This window comes from Panthera tigris, chromosome F2, assembly GCF_018350195.1.
Source record: "Panthera tigris isolate Pti1 chromosome F2, P.tigris_Pti1_mat1.1, whole genome shotgun sequence".
NCBI classification, from domain to species: domain Eukaryota; kingdom Metazoa; phylum Chordata; class Mammalia; order Carnivora; family Felidae; genus Panthera; species Panthera tigris.
In genome coordinates, this window is record NC_056676.1 from 25,020,550 (window position 1) to 25,041,757 (window position 21,208).

The following is a 21,208-nucleotide window of genomic DNA, read 5'->3' on the forward strand; positions in this document are numbered from 1 at the left end:
AGATAACTACTGATCTACTTTCTGCCCTTGCAAATTAGTTTGCATTTTCTAGAATTTTATATCCATGGGATCACACAGTATTCTTTTGTGTCTGACTTCTTTAACTCAGCATAATTCTTTTAAGATTCATTCATTCTGTTGCATCTCTCAATTCTTGTTTATTTGTTTGCTAAATAGCACTGTTTATATTGACCCGTTGATGACCATTTGAATTGTTTCATTTCTGTTTCAGTTTTGGCTTTTGCAAGTAAAGCTGTTATGAACATTCCTGAACAAAGTTGTTGTGTGAACATATCCTTCCCTTTATTTTGTATACAGTTGACCCTTGAAAACATGGGTTTGAACTGCACAGACCCACTTATACGTGGTACTTTGAATATATTTTCTCTTCCTTATGATTTTCTCAATAACATTTTCTTTTTTCTAGCTTACTGTATTGTAAGAATACAGTATATAATACATATAATATACAAACTGTGTGTTAATCGACTGTTTATGCTATTTGTAAGGCTTCCAGTTAACAGTAGGCTGTTAGTAGTTAAGGTTTGGGGAAGTAAAAAGTCCTATGTGGAGTTTCAACTGCATTTGTGTGGGGGGGGGGGGGCGGGGGGGGCGGTCAGTGTCCCTAACCTCTGTTGTTCAAAGGTCAACTGTAATTACTTAGAAGTATAATGGCTAGGGGCGCCTGGGTGGCTCAGTCGGTTAAGCATCTGACTTCGGCTCAGGTCCTGCTCTAACAGTACGTGAGTTCCAGCCCTACATCGGGCTCTGTGCTGACAGCTCAGATTCTGTGTCTCTCTCTCACTCTGCCCCTCCCCCACTCGTGCTCTGTCTCTCTCTCTCTCTCTCTCTCTCAAGAATAAATAACATTAAAATAAATGAATGAATGAAAGAATGAATGAAGTATAATGGATGGATCATATAGAAGAGACTGTCAAACTGGTTTCCTGAGTAATTGTACCAATTGATGTTCCCACCAGTAGTTCTAGTTTCTTTGCATTCTTGCCAACACTTGGTATGCCCAGTCTTTTAATTTTAGACATTCTAAAAGATACGCAATGAGATCTCATTGTGGTTTCAATTTGCATTTTCCTAATGATGAATGTATCTGAGCATCTTTTCATGAGCTTATGTATGTGCATGTACTTTGATGAAGTTTTGTTCAATACCTATGCATCTCCCTACACCTTTTAAAATTTGAGTTGTCTTCTTATTATCAAGTTGTAAGAGTTCTGTATATTTTATAGCTACAAGTCCTTTATCAGATATGTTTCAAGTATTCTTTCCCATATGAATTTATGTTTTGTACAAGGGATACAATTTGACCAAGAGATGAAGAAAATAAATGATAATAAATAAATGATAAATGATAAGAATAATGTGCAAGTGAAAAAAATAAAGCTAGTTTTATGGTTTTATGAGGCTCCAATGTATAGTAAAGCAGGAGAAGGTGGTAGAAAGTGATTTTACAAAAATAGGAAGAGGCTTGAAAATAGACACTTTTTTATGTCATGTATGGAACTTAGACTGTCTTTTTTTTTGTGTGAGCACCAATATTAATAAATACCAGTATAATAACAATAATTATACTAATATGTGACCTTTACAGTTTATGGAATTCTTTTATATGCACAGTTTATAGTGTTTTCCCCTACATTATTTTATTTAACTCCTCTGAGAGCCATGGGAAGACAAAGACTTGGAGGTGTGTGTAGTCGATGTCAAATATAAATTTTTGGATTTTGAGCCAGTTCTTTTTAGCTAATGTCTGTGTGTGTGTGTGTGTGTGTGTGTGAGAGAGAGAGAGAGAGAGAGAGAGAGAGAGAGAGAGAGAGAGAGTTTAATGTGTGAGGCAAGAACGACGCTTGGGTTGGTCGCAACGGCTCAAGAGTACACTTTCCCAGTGGGAGAGAGGGCAGTGTCCTACTGAGCTCTGGGAGAGGGTATAGTAGACCCTAGTAAAGGTTGGGGAGTATAGTTATACTTTGAAAATGACAATTCACAGTTAATGTAGAAATGTTTTACAAAAATTCCAGAATCTCAGAGGATTTTCTAGACTCTGTGATTTTTCTTTTAATTTTCCTTTATTTGTAAACTGATTCTAGGTGAATAAAGTAAAACTGTATGTATTTGTTAGTTAATTTGCTAAGGAAACATATAGTGTGACCTAGTTTTTTATTTTTTAAATTTTATTATTTTTTTTAGTTTGGGGAAGTTCAAAGATAATGGGAAGTTTTTAAATATCATCTGTATATTTTGGTTGAGTATATTCTGTCTCCATTGTCCTGTCCAGGGCCCTGACTTCTTTTCCCATACCAATCACATGTACCACTTGTCAGCTTCAGAAACAGGAAAAAAATTACATGCTGAACAATCTCACAATTTAGGATTTCTCTCTCCTTCTTTCTCCCTAACTCCCTTCCTTCCTTCCTTCCTTCCTTCCTTCATTTTTCTTTCTTTTCTCTCTTGGAAGTTTTGGCATTTCCCCATTTGCTCCGTTTTTTGCAAGTTTCATCCATTTCTAACTCCTGTGGGTTCTTTTCATGGTAAAGAAATAACAGGATGGTAAGCCAGAGTAACTGAAATACTCATATTCTCAAGTGAGGGATTTATTCATATTCAAAATACTCTCTTACCAAGAATGTAAAAGTGAATTAAAATTGATTATGTTTAATGTGTCCATACATATTGTTGTATATTACCTGTATATCTGTTGTGTAATCATTCCAAATTCACTTTAAGAAATGCTCTAGTGCTGTGTAGTATGTCTGTGCAGATTTAGCATGGGACTGCAGTTTTCTCACAGATTAACCTGGAATGCCAGAGTGTCTTTTAAAGTATATTTGCAAAATCCTTCTCATCAAGTGTATACTACTTAGATAGTTTGGGGCATTGGAAAGACTATGCAGGCTTTGGAGTCAATTAGACTTAATTCAAAGCTGTAGGGCTTTGGGCATGTTAGCCAACTGACCAGAGCCCCACCTTCCTCATGGGCACAGTGTGTTGTTAGAGTTAAATGAGGAACTCCTGACTGGCTCAATAGGTAGAACATGGGATTCTTGATCTCGGGATCATGAGTTCAAGCCCCACTTTGGGTGTAGAGCCTACTAAAAAAAGAAAAAAAAAGTTAAATGAGATAGCATTTAAAGAGTTCAGTATAGAGTCAGACACAAGGCATATAATGAGATTGCTTCATAGTTTGCATTCTCTTTCTATCAAATTAATATTTCTATATATTTATCCCTATTTCTGTAGGTTTTATATACATACATATAAATATAAACACGTATACACATACTTATTACCATCATTAATCACTAGGACTAGTTAACATTTATTAAACACTTTCTGTGTGCTGGGCACTAAGTGCCTCACATAAATCATTTAAGCTTTACACTAACACCATAAGATATAAACTATTATTATCTCCATTGTGCAGATGAGGAAACTGAGGCAAAGAGGTAAATACCTGGTTGAGACTGCACAGCCAGGGGTGTTAGGGGTGAACCAAGGCCATTCAACACCAGAGCTCAATTCCTTTTTCTTTTTTTTTTTCAACGTTTTTTATTTATTTTTGGGGCAGAGAGAGACAGAGCATGAACGGGGGAGGGGCAGAGAGAGAGGGAGACACAGAATCGGAAACAGGCTCCAGGCTCCGAGCCATCAGCCCAGAGCCCGATGCGGGGCTCGAACTCACAGACCGCGAGATCGTGACCTGGCTGAAGTCGACGCTTAACCGACTGCGCCACCCAGGCGCCCCTCAATTCCTTTTTCTAATAGAGTTGTTATTCAATTAATCTCATCTCAATTTTCACAGTATCTTTTAAGTCTAAATGAAAGAAGTTAATTTTATTTTCCTTATGTTTTGGAAATAATTATCATTATTTATATGATGCATGTAAATGATTTTAATGGACTCATTTGATCATCTATCAAGTTAAAGTAACTTATCTGATACTTCATATATAAACAAATAGCATGGTGGATTGACGTCTGAGACAGAATAGATTGTAAAACACTGAATTTAATAAATTAATTTCGGGGCGCCTGGACGGCTTGGTCGGTTAAGCGTCCGACTTCGGCTCAGGTCATGATCTCACGGTCTGTGAGTTCGAGACCCGCGTCGGGCTCTGTGCTGACAGCCCAGAGCCTGGAGCCTGTTTCAGATTCTGTGTCTCCCTCTCTCTCTGCTCCTCCCCTGTTCATGCTCTGTCTCTCTCTGTCTCAAAAATAAATAAACGTTAAAAAAAAAATTAAAAAAAAATAAATTAATTTCAATTAAAATTAGCTTTTAATTGAAACTAATTTATTTAAAAAATTTTTTAATGTATATTTATTTTTGAGAGACATAGAGACAGAATGTGAGTGGGTTAGGAGCAGAGAGAGAGGGAGGCACAGTATCCAAAGCAGGCTCCGGGGTCTGAGCCATCAGCACAGAGCCCGACGCGGACCTCGAACTCACGAGCTGTGAGATCATGACCTGAGCCCAAGTCGGACGCTCAACCGACTGAGGCACCCAGGTGCCCTGAAACTAATTTATTAAATCAAGAATAACAATTATAATAGCACATATCTGATGAAATAAAACGTGACGCTTATGGTATTGACTAAGAATTTTAACTAGTTTTTGAGAGGGTGCAATCGGGGGTGGGGTGGGGAGGAGCAGAGAGATGGGGACAGAGGATCTGAAGTGGGCTTTGTGCTGACAGCAGCAAGCCTGATGTGGGGCTTAAACTCATGAACCGCAAGATCATGACCTGAACTGAAGTTGGATGCTCAACTGACTAAGCCACCCAAGGGTCCCTGTTGAAAAGTTTCTTAGGTCTTGATTATTTGTTAAAGAAACTTCTTAGGAAGCAAGACTTACAATTTAGAAGACCTAGAGTGTTTTAAAAGATGATTTTCCTTTCTTAGTTTAGTTGATAAACTTCTTTCTGGACAAAGAATTCTGCTACCTGAAATTATCTTCATTATAGATATGTCAAATAGGAAATATAAAGATATTTATACCTAGCATATGTAGTATATATTGAAGTACTTTCTGTTACCACGTGACTTATGAATTTTAATGGTCATATTTTTCTTCTATTTATGCACTGATTCCCAGAAAGTTGAATCTTACTACAACTTGCAAAGTAATTGTTATCTAAGTAGAGAGTATTTTTGATATATGTCCTCAAACTGCATGAAACACTTAAATATTAATGGAGAACAAACAATATGCATGAGTAACATACTTCTCTTATTTAAGCCTAGAACAATTTTAATAACATTGCCATTTTCTACCTATAGAACACACATATTTTTTCTTACGAGTCTGAAACATGACATTTCATTTTGTGAAACTGAATTGATAACTTGTATATTTGAAACCAGTAGCTATGATAAAAATGTATCCTTCATTAATAAGTGTTATAATTTGGGGCACCTGAGTGGCTCAATCCATTAAGCAGCCGACTTCGGCTCAGGTCAAGATCTCACAGCTCCTGAGTTCGAGCCCCACGTCAGGCTGTGTGCTGACAGCCTGGACCCTGGACCCTGCTTCAGATTCTGTGTCTCCCTCTCTCTCTCTCAGCCCCACCCCCACTCATACTTTGTTTCTCTCTCTCTCTCTGTCAAAAATAAATAAAACATTAGAAAAATTTTTTTAAAAGCGTTGTAATTCAGTTAAGCAAGAGTTTTTGAGTGAGTATTATGTGCAAAACATATAGTGGCTTAAGTGATATAAGGAATAAATAGAATTCCTAGAGTTTAAGAATTACCAAAATAGTTGGAGAAATAAATACAAAAATAATTCTCATTCAAGTTGGCTTGTGGTAAATGTTGTAATATATAAATCACTTATTCCTGGATACTGACATATATATATATATATATATATATATATATATATATATATATATGTAATAAATGAATTATATGAATCCATTTTTATACAAATATATACACCAAAGAGACTGCATAGTTCCTCTTGTTGATATAGTGTATGCCAGATATAAGGAAAGTATCCAGAGCTTATCTCAAAAATATTTTTTTTTTCTACTTGAAGAAAACTAATGAATAAAATCTTTTTTTAACGTACGTGTTTTAGTATGCTGGGGCTGCCATAACAAAATGCCACAGGCTGGGTGTTTTGAAAACAGAAATTTATTTTCTTGCAGCTTTGGGGCCTAGATGTCCAGGATCAAGGTGTTGGCAGATCTGGTTTCTTCTGAGTCCTCTCCCCTTAGCTTATAGATGGCCATCTTCTTGTGTCTTGGTGTTACTTTTGTGAGTGTCTGTATCCTAGTCTTCTCTTATAACTACACCAGTTTTATGTTTTGGCTCATCCATATGATCTCCTTTTACCTTGATTGCTCTTTAAAGACCCTATCTCTAACTATAGTTGTATTTTGAGGTACTGGGGGTTAGGTTTGGGGGTTAGGGTGGGGGGGGCACAATTCATCACATAACATCAGGGTAACCATAAGGTGAGTTAGCTTTATCACAGTCTTATACATTCAAATCTTCCTTATGGAAATGCATACATTTGTTTTAGACTATAAATTAAATCAGCTCAGTCCAAAACCAAAACCATTTGTGTTGACATCTAGAAGGCCTTCTTCTCTCTTAACACTCACCTCCTATACATACCTCTGTCATTATTGCCTTCATGCATCTTCCCTTTTGACCAGTCTGTCCATTTGGGACAAATGGTAAACGTTGATGTGGCTTGTGGATACCATCTAGAATCACTGAATAATACATAGAAGGATGACTCTTCTATGAATAATCTGGACTATAAATAATAAGTCTGTTTTTTAAAAAATATTTCTATATGCTCTGTATGTACATATTTCTATTTCCCATGTTGGCCTTTGAGTAAATGAGGTAATGTTTTGATTAGCAGTGGAGGGAAATTCTGTAGGTATGTATATTTGCATCCCTGAGACTACGAGAAGTTAAAGAGCTATGCCCAGTTAAGCTGAACTCCAAAATAGGGCAGGTACTGTGTTTGCATTTTGGGAAAAACATTTTAAATATGTCTTTCTTTCAGATTTCACCCTCTACTGTGTCCAAGGCCTCATGTGTGTAAGACATGCATACCTCATTTTAATTTAGAAGTGCTGAGTTTAAGAAGTGTTGGATGTACAAAGGAATATATGAAATAATTCAAGGATTGCTAAACTGTTTAATTCATGAATTAATGGGAAAGAGACATACAGCAGAGCACCACTGATGCTGATGGCAAAAGCGCAAAAATGCCAGACCAGTTCTGAGGGACACTGTCCATGGCTGCGTCCTCTCTTCCCTAGTTGAGAGAGATAAACAATTCACAAGGCCTCTAAGGTACAAAGGGCAGTGTCTGTATTTGAAGTTATGCATTAAACAGATTGTTTCAGAGTTTCTCAGGTAGAATCGTAACAACTCAGGTCACAGTAAAAGCTCCAGGATTCATTCTCACAAACACTTTCGTTTTACTAACAATATAATTGCAAATTACAGGCCTTTGGAGCAGTGTGCTCACTCCAATGGGTCTGTTCTCAAATCTTAGAAGATTGGTCGCATTATGTCTTTAGCCATCTTGCAATAAATATCCTAGGAACAGTAGTTCACTGATTTAGAGAAAATGATCAGTCTTGGTATGGGGTGGTATGTGTAAAGCATTTAAGACAGAGGGAATTAGACAGTAGACTAAGCTACTGAGTGACCCTTGACAAGTTATTTAACTTGTTTGTGCTTTAGTTTGCCTGTCTCTAATCTAAAGGATTACTACCTACTTTCAGAGCGTTCCTGAAAAACTTAAATTGGACAACATATATAAGACACCACCCAGCACCATTTTCTAGTACTTGGCAGTTTCTTAATAAATGGAAATATCCTTTCTTTTCATCTTCATGATTCCTCTCCATCCTTCCTGTTACGGTGCCAGAAGTAGATATTTTTAAAAAGAACCCTCTAAATTTTTCGCTTAAACCATAAGCCAGGAGTTATCCTGAATTTCTGTTTTTTCCATACACACCTGGTCTAATTTGTTAGCAAGTCAGAGACCTGCCAATATTACCTCCAAACGAGCCTCGCAATTTCCACTTACTCTCCCCTCTCTGCTGCCGTGTCATCCAAGCCACAGTAATTGCATAGCTGGGCAACTCCAGCTGTCTTGTTAACCGCTCTCTCAGTTTCCATGTTGTTCCCTGCAAGGGTGATCTTAAAACATAAATAAGAACCTATCCTCCCCTTGCCAAAACCGATCCAATTGGTTGTCCGTTGTGCCAGGAATAAAGTCCAGACAATGTCGTGGCCTCTGAGGCATTTGACATTCTGCCTTCCTATGGCCACTCTCTTACGTCTGGCCATATCCAGCTTTAATCAGTTCTCAAAAAGTCTAACTTTGCCCTTTTCATGCAAAACACCCTCCAAACTCACCCCCACCTCTCACACATAAACATGACCTGAATATCTTCATCCTTCCCGTCTCACTTAGATATCACCTTCATAGAGAGGGTGCCAGGAGTTTCCTCTGATTTGTGCCTTCTTCCATACTTATTGTTTGCAGATAATCACATCGGCCCAGCTGGCTGGGAGGTCTCAGCAGCAGAAGCTTGAGTGGACATTGTAAAAAGAGATAAAACAAAAGGCCAGGAGGGAGAGAGAAGAAAGGAAATACTAAATATTTAATAAAGTAAAAAAAAAAAAAAAAAAAAAAAGAGAGAGACATTCTTTAATCTACTTGAAAACTTTAATAACTTGAAAACTTGTTTCATGACATACATTTTTGTTTGGATTAAGATACGATTATTGCTAACTGCTGGTTTAGGACCCTACAGCAGCACTCTGCAATAGAAATGCCATGCAGCCCCATGTGTACTTGTTTATATTTTTAACATAGCCGCATGGCAAGAAGGTTGAAACAAGGGACAGTAATTTTCATAATCCGTTTTACTTAACCCAGTATACCCAATATATCATTTCTGTGTTAATCAATATAAACATAAAAATTATTAATTATATAGTTTACATTGTTTTTCATAGTAAGCTTTCAACATCTAGGAGGTTTTTATGCTTGCAGCACATGTCCGTTCCTGCTAGGCACAGTTCAGGTACTCAGCAGCCACATGTGGCTAGTGGCCGTGGTTTTGGTGAGTGTGGATCCAGTGGTGACTCCAGTAAGATCCAATCTATATACCACTCTTTCATCATCTCGGATGAGTTTTTACTTAATTTTGTGACAATCTAACTTTGAATTGGTTTTTTAGATTAGATATGTCAAAGACTTTTTAAAAAAATGGTTATTGATTTATTTTTGACAGAGAGAGAGAGAGAGAGAGAGAGAGACTGCGCTTTTGTGCGTGTGTGAAGAGCCCAGTGCAGGGCTCAAACATGCGTATTGTGAGATCATGACCTGAGCTGAAATCAAGAGTCAGAAACTCAAGCACCTAAGCCACCCAGGTGCCCGTGTCATAGACTTTTTAATCAATTTATGGGACAATATTTTCTCCCACTTATGAAAGTGAAAAGCCTATCATTTTTCTCTCAATTATATTTGAAGATAAAATAGAGTTAAAAAGGGTTAGTTTACACCAGAGAGTTGATGGTTCTTCTAGACTTTCTGCTACTCGTAAGATTTAGTTGTGAGGCAGTTTACACAGAATGGCACTTACAAGTGATTCTCAAAGTTGAGTGGACATTGGAATCACCTGAGACCTCGTGACCATGCAGATTATTGGGCCCACCAGCAGAAGTTTGATGTGTGGATGGAGCTGAGAATCTGCATTTCCGGTATGCTTCCGGGTGCCACTGCTGTAGCTGATGAGGACTGTCCCCTCGTCTGCCCTCGGGCACAGTGCCTGTCAGGACGGTTCTGAGCTGCACCTTTCACTTTGTGGTTGGTGATGGAGACCTTGGAAACCACTACTTTGATTGTCTGTGTGTTTTGTGTGTTGGGGAGTGGCGGTGATAGATGGAGGACATTACGTATCCATTCATTATACTGCTGTATTTCATTTGTAGAGTAGAGGTGCAAAAGAACCTTAAAGGTAGTGGAAAGAGAACCAAATAACAAATTTCAGAACAGACCACTAAGATCGGGGCGGGGGGGTGACAATACAAGCTCCTTGGTGACTACTTTTTTGTTTTTTGTTTTTTCTAAATATTTATTTTATTTTTGAGAGGTGGGGAGGGACAGAGAGAGAGGGGAACAGAGGATATGAAGCAGACTCTACTCTGACAGCAGAGAGCAGGATGCAGAGCTCGAACTCACAAACCATAAGGTCAGATCATGACCTGAGCGGAAATCACACGCTTAACTGACTGAGTCACCTGGTGACTATTTCTTATGTTTTACTACTTTTGCTTAGAGGGGTAAGGAACAGTGTCTATATTCTAGGTCCAGATGATAGACTTTTACTGAAGCAATAGTAGCTCTGTTGAATCCTTAACCAAAAGTGTAATGTGTCCCCTCTGTAGCTTATCTATTTTTCTAGACATTGAATACCCACTAAGTTCCAATTCTTAAAATTAGCTTTGAAGCTCACGTGGAAACAAGTACCATTGTTTATATGAAAAGAGTAATGCTCATATAGCTACTGTATCATGTTGAAGTTCTACAAAGCTGAAATTTGTGTGAATCATGCCTCTGAATACTAGATAAAATTAATATTAAATTTCTGAGTAATGGGAAAAGTCATTATCAAACTAAATATAACTTTGATAATGCTGTGTGTTTGAAAAATCTCTAAATGCTAAACTTATAAAACATCAGATAAAATTAATCTTTATTTCTTCTGTAAGTTTGAATTTTCCTATTGCATTATCTAATATTTATTGAGCACTTATTATTGGCAGGCGTTGTTCTAAATGCCTTACCTGCTTTAACTTGCTTAGTCCTCAGAACAACCCAGTGATTCCATTCTTATTTTATAGATGGACATTATTCAACTAGTTAGTAGCAGAGGTAATATTCTTTTCTTTTTAAAAAAAACATGTTTATTTATTTTTTAAGAGATACAGGGAGAGAGGGAGGGCCAGAGAGTGAAGGAGACAGAATCCCAAGCAAGCTCTGCGATGTCAGTGCAGAGTCTGTCCAGTATTCCCAAGGACAGAATTACTGGATCATAGAAGATGCATATTTTAGCTAACATTGATTTTTTTTATCATTTAAAATCAATTTAAAATACTAGCACAAATAATTCAATGTTGTAAATTGATAAGAGTATTACACTCATCATACAAAAGAGGAGAGAATAAGTAATTTAGGAAAGCAGTAACCAAGTTGAATCTAGAAATTCTGTCTTTCGTTCATGGCAAAACTTAACAAGTTACATCTACCTTGGATGATTCCCTTTCTTTCTGTATGAATTTATCATAAATGTAACTGTATAATTATTAGTCCACATACATATATTCCTAAACTATTATGGTTTTCTTATAATAATAAAAATAGTGATAACTATTTTTTTAATTGAGATGTGATTGGCATACAACTATTATTACTACTTTGGCTATATAAACGTCTTTTACTTCTTCTCTTCATGCAGTTTGCTCATGTGTGTCACCTCACATTTAGTTAGAACTGAATACACACTACCAACTGACAGGTAGGTATTTGTTTATGTTAATGAACCTCACGAAACTATCCCCTTGCACTGTGTTTAAGATAGGGTGCATGTAATTAGTTTAGGTAAGTGTAGCACATACAAACACTACACACACAAATCCTGAGCTTTATTGTGTGTTAGTGACTACGATTTTGTAAACATGCTTTGTATTTAAGTAAGGTTATGAGAACAAGAGTTTTAAAGAACTTGAGCTATTCTTATAAATTTTATCTTCTGCTTATATTATGGCAAAAAATTTTCTAAATCAGATGATTCTTTTATATCCTCTCTTACACCTCTGAACCAGGAAGTGAGCACAAAAAACTCCTTTAACACAGGCTTTCATGCATAGTCATTAAGCAGCTTTTATTTGTTAGGGTGTGTTGGCAATAAATATCTTCTCTCTGGGACACCCAAATTATAGCCCGGTGTGAAGCTTAATTATATCATTGAACTGCAGACCAGACAATGTTTCCATTATTGCAATTCTTATTTATTGGAAGATTAAAGCGTGTAAAGTGAAAAGAGTAGTTGGGAAGTGATAATGATTGGCTAAGTACTATGGAACTCGCTGCCACTGATCCAACTATGTTAATGTTTATTTTAGGACTCAGGTGTATTATAGTCACCTGTTAAAACTTCATCATGTAAAGCCATTTCTAGACCTGGGGGTTATGATGAAGTAGGAGAGAAATAGAATGATTTATTTTAAAAGCAAGACAGAAATCAGATTTAAGCATTTTAAATCTGTGTGTTCTTTCCCATATTGTTATATAGCTAACTTTACTTTTGGGGAAACAAAACAAAACACAGTGTTGGGGGCAATGTTCAAAGATACTGCTATTACGTTGGAAGTGAAGCAGTAACAGGTAATTTTTTAAGGACAGTTTTAGCAACAAATTACAACATACCACATATTGGCTCTTTGTAGGTACTTTTTTACTCATGCTCTCAACTCTGGTTCTTAACATCAGAATGAACCCCACCTTCTGAAGACCTGTGGGTGGGCTGTGGTGTTGAGCTTCTAACAAGTATCCAGATTCTGTCTGTTGGAATAATTATAACAAAAATAAGAATATTGTGGCATCTGGGATAGTACCTAACAGTTGGTGAGTGTCTTTAATATTTGTTGAATAAACGAATATATTAATGGAGGAGGTAAACAAATTTTAAAAAGTGTGTGCTTTGATTTAGATAACAGCAGATATATTGAGAAAAATATAGAAAATAAAATTTACATAATACTTCAATAAATGCATATGTATAGCAAAAAATAGAATTTATAATTTGTTAATTTAAATGGCCTCTGAAGGTTTGCGTAGCACTTTAAGCCAGCAGCTCTCTTCTCAGCTGTGTACCCTGGCCAAGCACTTGCACACATGTACGAGGAGCCATGTACAGCAAGACCTAAAGTTTGTTTACTTATTTTGAGAGGGAGGGAGAGACTGTGTGTGTGGGGGAACAGAGAGAGAGGGAGGGAGAGAGAATCCCAAGCAGGCGCTGCACCGTCATCACAGAGCCCGACGCAGGGCTTGAACCCATGAACCATGAGATCATGACCTGAGCTGAAGTCGGATGCTTAGCCAACTGAGCCACCCAGGAGCCCCAGAGAATGATATATTGGGTATGATTTCCTTTATATAATTTCAAAATCTAGAAAATCTAAACACTTTTCACATAATACCTAAATATGAATGTAATTTATTCTGTTAAGGGAAGAGTGGGAAAAATGATCAAAATCTCATGTTAATGCTTATTTTGGCATATACCTGGCAAGTGGATATATGATTGTAGAGAGGCACAAATGAGGCTTCCACAGGCTGTCAGTGTGCTCTTTCTCTATTTGGGTAATGCTATTCAGTGTTTCATTTACTATTAACATTTAACCTGTGCAAGTGCATTATATACATGGTTCCTTTTCTGATATATTTTACAATTAAAAATGAAATGAACTGCCCCTTCGGGGCAGGAGTGTGTTAGATAATATCCTTGTATTCTTGGAGTTTTCAGCTAGAGTAAAGGTAGACATTAATTCAATTACTGCAATTACTCTAGGCTTACTGAGTGCAAAGTATGTGGTGCTATAAGGCTAGGCAATAGGTGATATGATCTAATCAAGAAGTGTGGAAAGAGTTCCACTGAGAAGGTGGGAATTGAGCTAATACCTAAATAATGAGTGAAAACTAACTTGGAAAAGAAAAAACAAAGGTAAGAGTATTTCTTGTAGAGAAACTCATTCATACAAAGGCTTTGTGGTGCAGGAAGGAGCACTATGGATATGAAGAAAAGAAAGAAGGACAATGTAGTTGGTGCAAAGAGAGAAATGAGTATTGGGAAGAATATTATTAGCCGAGATCAAAACATGGATCTTATAGATAATATTAAGGCTTTTGTCTTTTCCAAGAGTGATGAGAAGCTATAAAGATGTTTTAAGTAGGGAACAGATTTACATTTTGAATATATCACTCTGGCTGCAGTTGGGTAGGGGCCAAGGTAGATATGGGTAGACCAGCGGAGAGATTATTGTAGTAGTCCAGGTAACACATTATGAGAGCTGGGATGAAGGTACTGGTAGAGGGGATGAGAAGACATAGATTGATTTCAGAAAAATTTTGAGGGCAAAATGTAGGGGATTTGGTAATGAAGTGGATTTGGGAAGTGAGTGAGAAATACCTCAAGAATGATTCTTAAGTTTCTAGCTTGGCTAAATGAATGGCTGGTGGTACTCTTAACTGAGAGGGAATAGAGGAAGGACACCATTGGTTATACGGACTCTGTACCTGTCTATTTATGTTTGTACATATTAAATATGTGCATGTTAGACCTCGGAGAGCAGATACTGATCTAATTTAGACAACCTTTCAAAAGTGTGTTTCTCTGCTGTGTATATTATGTCTTGCTCTGAATATTCAATATAAGACCAGTTTTTTCCTCCTTGCTTTTTCAGACAACAGACAGACATATGAATATAAAGGAAGTCTTTTTTGTCCCTTCCTCTCTTCCATTTCAATTTCCAACCATCACCCTTTCCTTCTAGCATAGGAATCTCTTACTCTAGATTTAACATAGTGGAGGATTATTGGTTTTTTGCTGCTCTCCATGGTTAAAATAATACCTTCTCTCAGTAATGAAGCAAGTAATGCCCAATGTTAGGCCTGTTCCAGTATTAGTGAAGATCTTGACATTTCATAAAGGTGTAATGATTTAAAGAGTAGTTCTGTGCTGTCACCTTTGAAGAGGAAAGGCTAATAAGGGCCTTCCTGAGTCTGAATTTAAGATAGTAGGCTAGAATCGTAATATGTCATTGCTCTCTTCCAACCAGAAATCCCATGTTCGTTTTTCCCTTTAATTTCTGGCAATATGGTAGATGTGTGTCTATAGAAATCTTCCCATTAGTGAAAACTAAAAAAATACCAACAGAGTATAGTTTTCAAAAAATCTATTTTTTAAAAAGATTATTTAATTGTATAGCTGAGTTTGTGGGAAAGCAAAGGGAATTTTAAGAGTCCATGAACACCATGAAGTCACAATTCAAGAGAAGTTAACAAGCACTGAAGCAGACATTTTTCCTGGGATATTTGGCAGTTCCTCATGGCATCCAGTTTAGGATTTGAGAACATTTTTGATTAACAAAAAATACCATTGACTGGCAAAAATTGGTTAGATTGTACCGGAAAATGCTTTGCATAAATAGGATCTCTGGAAGAAAACCCTTCTTGTGACTTCAATTGAACAAATAAAACAGATATGAAAGAGTGAGTGAGAGAGAGAGAGAGGGAGAGAGGGAGAATATGCTCTTGAAAGAGAGAGTCGTAATAATTACTTTTCTTGGCCTCGCTTCTGGGTGCAGTGTAAGCAAAGGAAAGTTTTACCTGAAAAAAATTCCTAACTTCACCTTCATGTAATTCAAATTCACATCTGAAAATAAATTTCAGTTTTAAGGTTGATAATTTCCCCAAGTACTTTGCAGAAGCAAGCAAATTCCCGCAAAAAGAAAAGCACTTTAAGTCAAAGCCTTAAATAATTCTTACAGATAAAATTTCAAAGGGCATGAGATCATATCAAAAAATCAGCATTAAATAAGGCAGAACAAAAGGTAGAGTTATTTGGAAAAACAAACACCAGAAACAGATACAAAAAGATTGTAGCTACTAGAACTTTCATTTATAAAATACAAATTACTTATATTTAATATGCTTAAAAATAATATAGATTATCTAAAATATAGTAAAAACAAAAGACTGAAAACAAGCATAAATTTGAAAAAGAACCAAACAGTAGTTTGAGATATAAAAAAAATGAACAAACAGTACTTGAAATTCACTTTATGGGTTATACAGCAGATGAGACACAGCTGTAATGGGAATTTTCTGAAATAAAAGATAGATCTGAAGAAATTACACAGAATATAGAACAGAGAGACAGCTAGAAAATATGAAAGAGACTTAAAGAGCAATGGAGGATAAAAAAATTGTCACATATACCTAATTGAAGAACCAGATAGAGGGAAGAGAGAAAATAAGGGTGAGACAATATTCAAAGTAATGATGGCTGAAATAGATTTTGAATTGATGAAAGACACTGATCTTCATATTCACAAAGCAAAACAAATCTCAAGCCAATAATACAGTGTAGTATAATCAACAGAACACTTTAATATATTATAGCGAAATCACCGAACATTGATCAAGGTGAAGACCAAAAAAAAAGTTAACTGAAAGCAGAAGGGTAGTAGTAGATGGTAGAAACAAATCTAAACATAGCAGCGATCATTATAAACATGAATGAATCACAATTTCCAGTTAAAAGACGTTATTAGGCAGAAGACAAAACAAAAGACATCCAGGTTCTATTATTAATAGGAAAACTGTTAAACTGAAGAATACATAAAATGTGAAAAATAAAAATTGGGAAAGATATACAAAAGAATTGGTAAGCAACAACAACAAAAAAGTTTACTTTTTAAATAACAGATAAAGGAAATTCTAAAAAATATTGTTCCATGTAGTAGCCAGCCTCTGAGCTGACCCCCAGTGATCCTTGCTTTCTGATATTCATGGCTTTGTATAGTTTCTTATCCTAATGAATAGGCATGACCTATATAACCAATAAGATATTCCAGAAATGATAGTGTGAGGTGGGGAACACGGAGGGAAGAAAGGAAAGTTATTAAGCTTTGAGAGGAAAGAAACGAAGTATGATTTGTTATGTAGATGACATGATTTCCCATTTAGGGAAAAAAAATCTACAAATTATTAGTCATTTTTAACTATAAAATCAAAATAACAAAATTCAAGTACAATTCCATATATTAATACTTAGTTAATATTTTAATTTGGGAAGATGTTCTATTTTAATAACAACATAAATTATAAGGTATCTTAAGAATAATGAAAATAAAGCAATTTTTTTTCATGGAAAATTATAAAATTGTATTCAAAAACATTGAAATACATCCAAGTAAAGGGAGAATCACACTATAGATAAGAAGATACTATTTTTAAAATGACATTTTTCCTCAAATTATTGTATGATTTAATGCAATTCCTATCAAGTCTCAACGAGACTTTTCATGAAGACTGACTAGCTCATTTTTACATTCATATGGTAGATCAAAGGGACAAGAATTACTAATTCACCTCTGAAAAAGTAGTACGGGGGAGCACCTCTTGTCCTATCAGATATCAAGATATGTTTTAAACCTATTGTAATTATTACAGTGTGTTAGTTCAGGAATAGATTGCCAGAACAGAGTGCTTAGCTCGTAAACAACCCACACGTATAAGGAAACTTGTTCTGGCCAGCATTGCAGATCCCTGGAGGACGCTTGGTCCTCTGGCAAAAGGTGTTGGGAAAATTAGCAATTAGTATGGAAAAGATAAAACTGGACCCCACCTCACTCCTACTTAACAAAAATCAAGTCCAATTGGATTAATAAATTAAATTTGAAAGGGGGCATTATAGAATATCTTTCTGATCTCTTTCTATGAAAGGATTACTTTTTAAAAGATGCACAAGATTCTGGACAGTTTGATAAATTTCACTTCCTTCAGATTAAGGGCTTCCTCTATTGAAAGGCACTGTGGAAGTTGTGAAATGACAGTTCCCAAAGCTGGAATAAAATATTTGTGTTGCCCATGACCAACAGAATTTATAATCTAGAATATATAAAAAGTTGGTATTATTAATGAAAAAGACAAACAACCAGTAGAAAAGTGGGGATAAGGCATAGATAGTCATTTCATAGAAAAGAAATCAAAACAGCCAGGAAGTATTTGTAAACAAACATGCTGATACTAATCTGTAACAAGGGAAAGGCAAATTTAAACCACAATGAATGTTATATCTCACCTTATTTCCAGGAATAAATGACAATGTCAGTATTACTGGACAACCAGAACTGGCACACACTGTAGATGACAGTGTATCATTGCACAATACTGTAGACAACTATTTGGAATTGATGGTAAAAATCAGCATTAATGGTGAACAGCAGTTCCATTGCTAAGTGTACCCCAGAGTAGAGCTTCTTGAACTATCCAGGACAAAGGAATCCTAGTTCTGAAATTTTCCTCCTTCCCTCCCTTTCTTTATTCCCTTTTCTCCTTTCTCTCCTCCCTTCCTTTCTTTCTCCTCCTGTAGGGTTATGATATTCATTTGAAATACAATTTAACTACATTTGTTTCACCTTGATTTCAGGTTTCTGCACCCCCCTGCTTCTTGCTCTTAATTATTTAATTTTATTTTTCCAGTATGTATGTTATGCTTTCAAAAATAAAAACTATATATAAAAAGGGATTCCTTTCAGAAGCCACACTCTCTCCTGTTTCCCTTCTACCCTGTACCCTTCTCATGTAACCAACTGTATTGGGATTTTTTTTTTTTTTTGCCATGATTAGAAGATATATGTGTACTAATGTATTTTTCTTTCTTTCACAAATGGGGCTATTATGCTTTTTGCATTTTGATTTTCTTTCACTTCATTCTTTTTTTACATACTACTCCATTGTGTCTATATGTCACAGTATATTCAACTAACATCTTTTGAAATCACTTCTTTTGTCTTTATTTTGTTTATTGGTACTACTACATTCTTGAAAGGTACGTTTTGTCTTAACAACAGCAAAAAATCAATTGGGGGCCCCTGGGTGGCTCAGGAGGTTAAGCTTCCGACTTCAGCTCAGGTCATGATCTCCTGAGTCATGGTTCAAGCCCCGCATCAGGCTCCCTGCTGACAGTTCAGAGCCTGGAGCCTGCTTCAGATTCTGTGTCTCCTCTCTCTGCCCCTCCCCCACTCAAGCGCACGCTCTCTCTCTCTCAAAAAATGAATAAACATTAAAAAAAATTAGAACAAAAACAAAAAATCAATTGAAGCTTATATTGCTGTCATTAAATTAGGCACAAAAATAAATGACACAAATTTTACTTCTCTAATTTAGTTATAAGGTTAAATGATATATTTTTAAAACAGGATTAATTACAAATGAAAAGAATGTGCAGACATTTATAAAATATATATGTACTTATATCTTAGCCAAATCTATTCATTTTTGGATTACAGTTGCCAATGTAATCTTAAAAATATCACATGATCAGGGGCACCTGGGTGGCTCAGTCGGTTAGGCATCCGACTTCGGCTCAGGTCGTGATCTCACAGTCCATGAGCTCGAGCCCCACATCAGGCTCTGTGCTGACAGCTCAGAGCCTGGAGCCTGCTTTGGATTCTGTGTCTCCCTCTCTCTCTCTGCCCCTCCCCTGCTCATGCTCTGTCTCTCTCTGTCTCAAAAGTAAATAAAACATTAAAAAATTTTTTTTTCATATCATATGATCATAACTGCACTTGACTCGCATGTGGTTTTTGTCATAGTGTGACTCACCACAAGAGCTCAACACCATCAAACTGGTAAAGCCCCATTAAATGAGATGAATTCACTGATCATCTTGGGTGTTATAGCAAAATCCAATTACCATTAAAGCTTCTAACTGCTTACCCTCCATTTCTGTACTTTTCCCATCATGCACTTATAACAAACAATTCATGAACTGGCTTGTGTCTACAAACCACGTGTTTATATGTGTGCCTGGAAACATTTACCAGAATATTTATAGCAGCACTATTTGCAAAAGCAAATATTGGAAACACCCCAAATGTATATCAATAGTAGGATGCATAAATGCATTGTGGCATGTTCACATGGTGATTTATCATAAAACAGAAAATAAATCACTCCTCTATCCATCAACATAAATAAATCTCATAAACACCAAGTCCAGTTAAAAAAATCAAAGAAGAATACATTATAGTAATATTTTCATTTATATAAAGACCCAAACAGAAACAATAGTACATTGTTATTAATTTATAGATATGTGGTAAACTCAAAGTAATGTAAGGAATTATTAACTCTAGGAGTGGGGTTCAATCAAGGAATGGTATCCAGGGGCCTTCAAAGTCATGGTTCATGTTCTACTTCATAAACTCAGTACTGGGCATGTGGATATTTGTTTCATTATTATTACTAAACTGAACAGAGTCAAGTGCAGTTACGATCAAGTGATATTTTTAAGATTACATTGGCAACTGTAATCCAAAAATGTATAGAAGTTGGATAAGATATAAGTACATATATATTTTATAAAGGTCCGGTCATGGTCTCACAGTACCTGAGTTCAAGCCCTGGACTGGGCTTTCTGCTGTCAGCATGGAGCCCACTTCGGATCCTCTGACCCTGCCTCTCTCTGCCCCTTCCCCGCTTGCACGTGTGCTCAATCTCTCTCTTTCTCAAAAATAAACATTAAAAAAAAAAAAAAGATATGAATAAATAGGAAGACATTCCTGCATGGAAAGACTCAGAATTATAATGATTCTAGTTTACATGAATACTACACATTTGATCCAATTCCATTCAGAAAAGGAAACAAAATAAAATTCAAAAATTCATATCTATAAATATCTTAGTATCTGGGAAGGGTAGGAGGTCATTATTGCATACTGAGTTTCAATATAAGTATTTGAAAATGACAACATAAAAATTCGGTTGTTAGAGTGTTTGGGGATAAAATATATAACAAAATGCCTACATTCAGTGAGTCGGCCAGACCCAGTTTAAAATTAATACTCAGACCTCTGTAACTGAAAATCGTGACAGAGAGCAGGGGTGCTGAATCTCAGGCTCTACTATTTACTGACCTCATGTTTTTAATTAGCACACTTAACTGCATTATCCAATTTGCTAGTATCTAAAGTGAAAATAATAATATTTGTCTATTACTATTACTTGTCTTGGCCTCACTGTAATGGAGAACTCTATGACATTAGATTATTTGCAGGTTTACTTTTGAAAATGAGAACATATGACATGTAATGTTGTAGTGTGATTTTTTTCATCCATAGTGTGAACATCCATGTTGATCTTTTTCTGTAGTTGTGATAAATAAATTAAATAAATTATAGTTTATTTTATATTTATACCTTGACAAAATAGAATTTTTAAAAAGCACCCCATTCCCCCAAAAGTTAAAGACTAAATATGAATGAATAAGAATGACTTGACATACTAGATATTAATTGAATTCTAAAACTATAATTAAAGCTTTATGATACTACTTTGAGAAAAGAAGAATAGAAAAAC